Genomic DNA, 6,089 nt, shown 5'->3' with positions numbered 1-6,089 from the left:
GAAGTGCCCCTCCTTTTAGGCTGGGAAGTTTTTAAATTCTTCCTTCTTCCTTTCTTTTCCCCTCTGATTATTCATTCTGAGCAAACAGATCTCACCAGGCTTATTACTTGCTCTTCAATCAGCACATGGATTCTTTTCACTTTCACTTGGATGCTAATACAATTCACATCTCCCACATTCAACCTGAGGACAAGTACAATTGCAAATTTTGTTTCTGGATGTAAGAGGAATTTAACCAGTGCAAGGACAGTCAGTGATGGTGTGTACTAATGAATCTCTTGCCAATTGGATGCAAAAAGAATAATTTATGAAATCATAAGTGATTATTTTGTGATTTGGAAAGTAGTTTCCTGGCAATTGAGTGGGGGTGAAAGTAAAATTTTCAGGTGGGCCTAGGAATAGGATCTCTCAGTTCAGGACTATCACAGAGATGTAAATGCCTTTTTTCATGAGTCTCAAGCCTTATTCTGTTTCAAAGCTTTGACTCTGAGCTACAGACTGGTGGTTCCCCAGTAGGAATGCCTCCTAGACATGAGTGTTGGCTAATATTCTTAGTTTCCAGCTCAATAGCTATTTTGAGTATTTTTAGTGTGACTTGTGCAACTAACTAGTAAATTAGGTGTTGAATGAAGCATTGTTGAGAGCTTATCAATTAATGGTTATCAACATAGTGCATGCCACTAATCATTCATCTAATACTCATAACGACAGGAGGACACTAATGAAATTCTTCTATAGATTTTCAAAATAACTATTTACCTCTCTGCAAAAAGTCTGAAGGAATGTCCTTAGGAAGGACAATTCTCCCTTCTTGTAAACTCTCCCTGAAGACATTATCCTCCTGAAATGGTTTCTAATCCTCTGAATCTCTTTGTAGTGTCCTTTCATCAGCTTGGAGTTTGCTTATTTGTACTAACATATCTTTATACATATAGTTTGAATTAGAGTAAGACTTTGAATCTGGATTTGAAGCTTATTGAATGTGTATAACTTTGGGCAAGTTTTTTCTTTAATTGTACTTCAGTAAAATGGAAATAAGAAAATATTTTAACTCATAATGCCATAATATTGTTTTAATTATTAAATGGTATGAAGTATAGTAGATACATTGCCTTGTACACTTAATAATCATCAGCTGTGATTATCATTATCATTACCATACTGTGTGTGGCTGTTTTAATGTTTTAACAAGCCAGTATTATTTTGAGACATACAAATGTAGCAACTTAGGGGCACCTCTGTGGCTCAGTCGGTTAAGTGTCTGACTCTTGATTTCAGCTCAGTTTGATCTCATGGTTCGTGAGATCAAGCCCCGTGTTGGGATCCATGCTGAAAGCCTGGAGCCAGCTTGGGATTCTCTCTCTCCCTCTCTCTCTGTCTGTCTCCCCCCTCTCCCAAAATAGATAAAGAAACTTCAAAAAAAAAAGACTGTAGCAATTTAAAATATTAAGCAAGTAGATTTATTTATATGAAGGGAGATTTCTTCACATGTACAGGTACTAAATGTTTAAACTGTGTTTATCAAAAATGAAAGAAACTGATATATCAATTGATCAATGAATGAATACATAAACATAACGAGAAAAATGTTAACGTGCTTATCATTACATGCCAAATTTATATCGATTTTCGTGTTCTGAATATCAGGAACTTCCAATCTTTTCTCAGCTAGCTAAGTTCTAGAGGATTCAGATAAACATGATATATGTTAAGAAAGAAAAATCTCATTGTTAGAAAACTCATTGTATTAAAAAAAAGAGGTATCTCAGTTTTATAGCATTCGTGTCAGGATTAGAATACCTGCACCAGAAGCAGGCACACATTTTTCAAATGTCCTGCTTCGTAGATGAAAAGTCTGCAAAGTAATGGCCTCTTTTACCCCCATTCTTCATTATCCTGATAGGTAAGGTCCTGTAACCTGCTGACACTTGCCTGATTCCCTTCAGTAGTATTTCAAATTTACCAGCTATCATTAATCAATAGGTACCCCCGGTTAAGTGTTCCAAATCATAATGATGGAGAATTCATATTCTTTTAGGACATACCAGATTGGGGATTCATAATACCAGAATGTGCCTGACCCAGGCTCTACACAGGTCACAAAATCTGAGCTTCTTCTATGTTCTGAGTGTCCTACAGAGGGCAATTCTTATGCTCTTAGAGTCCTTGTGATTACTGAGTTGATTCACACCTTTCATTCTCTTCAATTCTAGTTCTCTTCTTTGAGAGATGTCATTGTCATGAACAACAAGACAGCTCATGGCAAAGGCACCATTGCCCCTACCAAAGCTGCCAATACCTAACACCACAAGTTTTGCATCCCTGTGAATGCAACACTGCTGGTTGTATCTTGCATCTCCAAGGTATGGCTAAGAATGTTGAAACAACATTCTCTATTATAAACCTCTGTAAACAGATTGGCTCAGAGGTCAGTCTGAATGCTGGTTATTCCACAGTTCTAAGAACCCCTGTCTAATTGTGATGCACAATTTTTAGAACTTTTCTATTTCTTGACTTTCTCTCACTTAAGAATAAATTACTTGTGGGCAGCTTCTTAATCGCTCCTATAATAGTTTCCTAACTTTCACCTTCACTACCACCAATCCCAGCCAACTGGCATACCAGACATTTCTGATTATCAGGGAACATCTAACTGACATTCATTATAGATGTTCCTAAAATTAAGCCACAGTCACATAAATTAGAAGTATCCAAAAGCCCAGCTATCAGTACAATCTTAAACTCCATCAGTGTAATTTGAGTTATAAAATGCACAGACATGAGTGGTGTGGTTATTTATTCATTCTGGTGTGGTGTACCAGAAAGAACATTGAAGTGAAAATCAAGAAATGGATTAGGGCTTGTTGGTCTCTGAATGAGCTTTATAAGCTATAAGCTTGGGCAAGTCTCAAAATTCCTAGCTCATATGAAAAATTAGGGCATTGAACTCAAAATCTCTAAGGTTTCTTCCAAGGTTCCTTTCAGACCCAAATGAAAACACTTTAGTGGAACCTGTTTTGAGAATCAACAGAGAGAAGGTGCTTGACAATAGAACTTGGGCTCTGTCATTTAATACTGGAGCACCAGTTTGCACAATCTGCGTTAGCATACCCAGAAGAGGAAGCCCATCAGGCAGATGTTGTACGGCACACTTTCAGATTTTTGTTTCAAAGCTTGTAGGAGGAAACAGGCTTTAACATTGCTTTCAAGTTATATTTATATCTATTCAGGAGAAAATAGGTCTTCAAAAGAATACTCAAGTCTGAACTGTCACAATGCAATTTAGGAAAGATTGCAAGTAAAATAGTTCAAGAATACAATATAAAGTAGAGAGTCAAATTCAGAGAAGAAAAGAGACATTTACAAGTTTAGCAAGAACACTCGGCCACTATTTATTCAAGGAATATAAATCTTTTGAGAAAACTCCCACTGAGATTCAAATTATATAAGGAGAAAGAAGGAGAATATATGAGTTATTTAAGGCAGTGTTACAAAGGTAAAAGCAAATGGCAGTACAAAATGGCGGTGTTGGTAATGGTATCATGTAGGTTATGTAATTTTTTTTCTAGCCTCTACTACTAGATTTGAAAGTAAAAGTGTAATTACAATTCGAGTTGAAGAATGAGAAAATTTCCTACCTGGAAAAAAGATTAATCTCTCTTTAATTGACTCTTTGATCAGAATAAAGATTTATAAGAAGAAAATGCAATATGCCTCTGATAAGGAATTAGGAATGATGAATGGGGGAGTCATTAGCATTATGGGGATTCCAGGAAAGCATATGCTTCATGAAGAAGTAAACTTTATTGGAGCAAGTTAATTGAAGAAGTGAACTTGTTGGATAGATTTGAATTTATTTGCAAAGTACTTCTTAAACTTTACAGTAACAAAATCCCAGTTCTCATGTTGTTACAACAGCAATTTAGAACAAGTTCATCTTGTCTTTATTAGGTACTTGACAAAAGCTCACGGTAGCCTGTAACGCTCCGTAAAAGCAGGGAGAATTTTGTTTATATTTTCCGTAAAGGTCTCAGCCCACTATGAATGCTAAGTGGATGCTAAATCCTAGTCATGAAAATGCCTCTCTAATGAGTACTAAAGAATTCCCAGAGTAAGATAATGTCTTTGTAACCAGTGTCAAAAATCAACCTTTCTTGCTTTTGCAACAGAATTGTTCTCAGAAGCTCTCTGCCCATCATCTTTTATCATCCACAGACCAGGTATTCAGTAAATGTGGATTAAATTAATTAGAGACTTTTGTTGAAATTAGATGGTCCAGCAAAGAGAAGTCTTAGTAGAACTCAGATTTCCAGCTCTATATTAGCATAATGAAAAGTTGTGTGTGTGTGTGTGTGTGTGTGTGTGTGTGTGTGTGTGTGTTTAATGTTATGGCAAAATAATAGTAAAATTCCAGCTTCAGATTCATGGACAATCATTACAATCATTCCCCTGCACACAGTCTCAACTCGCACCCCCCCCCCCAACCTTTTTGTTTCTTTATTCTACTTAATTTACAATGCTAGCCCTGGTTAAATTTTACCTTGCATCTTCGCCAACACAGCTAAATATGATTGGAGACTAGAAGTTATGCTGGCTGGTCTCATTTTAAATTCATGATCACTAACATCAAGTGGGCCCTAATACTGCCCAGTGATCAGAGCACATTTTCCTGGTCTAATGGTTTCCCCTCTCTCCCAGAAAACTATATCATACTTTGTTTTCTCTCCGCAAGCATCCCACATAATGGTTCCCAATCTTATTTTCTGCTGATGACTTTGTGTGCTGTTTCACTTAGAAAATTAACAACAGTCTCACCATTACATGTCCTCACAAAGTGGCATCAGTTCAACATATTTTGCCATCTCTCCTAACACCGGTGGTAAAAATTTCCCCTCAAGGACATTGCTCTGGCATTTCTCTCTCAATCCTGCAACATTTTTTTCTCTCTCTATTGCATCATTCTTATCAGCATACAGAGATACTGTTACTTGTCCCATCTTAGAAAACAAAAACAAAACAATACAAAAGTCTCTCTACTTCTCTTCATCCTGCTCATGCAGCTGTACTCCCTCTTTCTCTTTGCCTTATAACAGCAAACCTCCTTGAAAGAACTGTCTATGCTTACGTCTCTAACTCCTCTTCTCCATTTTCCTTTGAACCAAGTCCAAAGAGGTTTTTGCCTCTACCACTCCTTGGAGCTACTTTGTAGAGGTCACTATGACTTTCATGTTGTGAAGTCCTCTGATCAATTTAGTCCTCCTCTGACTTGACCTGCCAGCATCACTTGACTGTCACCCCATCCTTCATCTTTATTTACTTTCTTCCTTTGCCCTGACTCTCATCACGTCACTTCTATCTCATGGGCCTTTCTTCCTCAATCTTCTTTCCTGGTTTATTCTCTTCCTTCCAGTCGCTTAAAGTAGGAGTGTCCCACGGCATAATCTCTAAGACTCTTTCTTGGTAGTCACTGATGACTATCAAATATCAGTCTCTGTCATCCTTAAAAAGGGGACATACTAATCTTCTCTATTTCGTTCCAGTTTTAGTGTATGTACTGCCGAAGTGAGTGCTCAAATGTCTGTCTCTGGAATGACAATCTTACCTAACTCCAGACTCATACACAGAACTGCCCACTTGATATGTCTATATATGTGTCTAATTGGCATTTCAAACTTAACATCCCACAAACCAAAGTCTTAATTTCTGTCACTTCTGCTCACTGCCAAATCTGCTTGTTTAGTTTCCTGAACAAAAATTTTGGACTCATTCTTGACTGCTCTATTTATCTTGCACTGTACAGTTAATCCATTAACAAAATGTGTTATCTCTACCTTAGAAACATATCCAGAATATGATTCCTTCTTTTCACTTTCATATTTAGCTTCCCTGGTCTACGTGCTTTACTCTTATGTCAGGATTATTTATCCAGCCTCCTAACTAATTCATCTACTTTTACTTTTATCTGCCCTATATTCTTAATACAGCAAGAAGAGTGACCCTCTTAAAATTTAAGTCAGATCATGACTCCAATAATAAACTTGTAATAAATACTCTTATGGCTATCTATTACTGCATAACAAATTAAAGTA

General features: G+C 36.9%; 1 non-coding gene across 1 annotated transcript; it reads right to left on the bottom strand.

Annotated features, from left to right (window-relative positions):
* Positions 1-5,461: 5,461 nt before the first annotated feature.
* On the bottom strand, positions 5,462-5,570 carry LOC111560328. Its single transcript, XR_002742078.2, has one exon. It is a non-coding gene; the product is annotated as a U6 spliceosomal RNA (small nuclear RNA).
* Between the last annotated feature and the right edge of the window lie 519 nt (positions 5,571-6,089).

Source organism: Felis catus, chromosome B1, assembly GCF_018350175.1.
Source record: "Felis catus isolate Fca126 chromosome B1, F.catus_Fca126_mat1.0, whole genome shotgun sequence".
NCBI lineage: Eukaryota > Metazoa > Chordata > Mammalia > Carnivora > Felidae > Felis > Felis catus.
The sequence above is the reverse complement of the archived record's forward strand: the minus strand, read 5'-3'. Positions and strand labels throughout refer to the sequence as shown.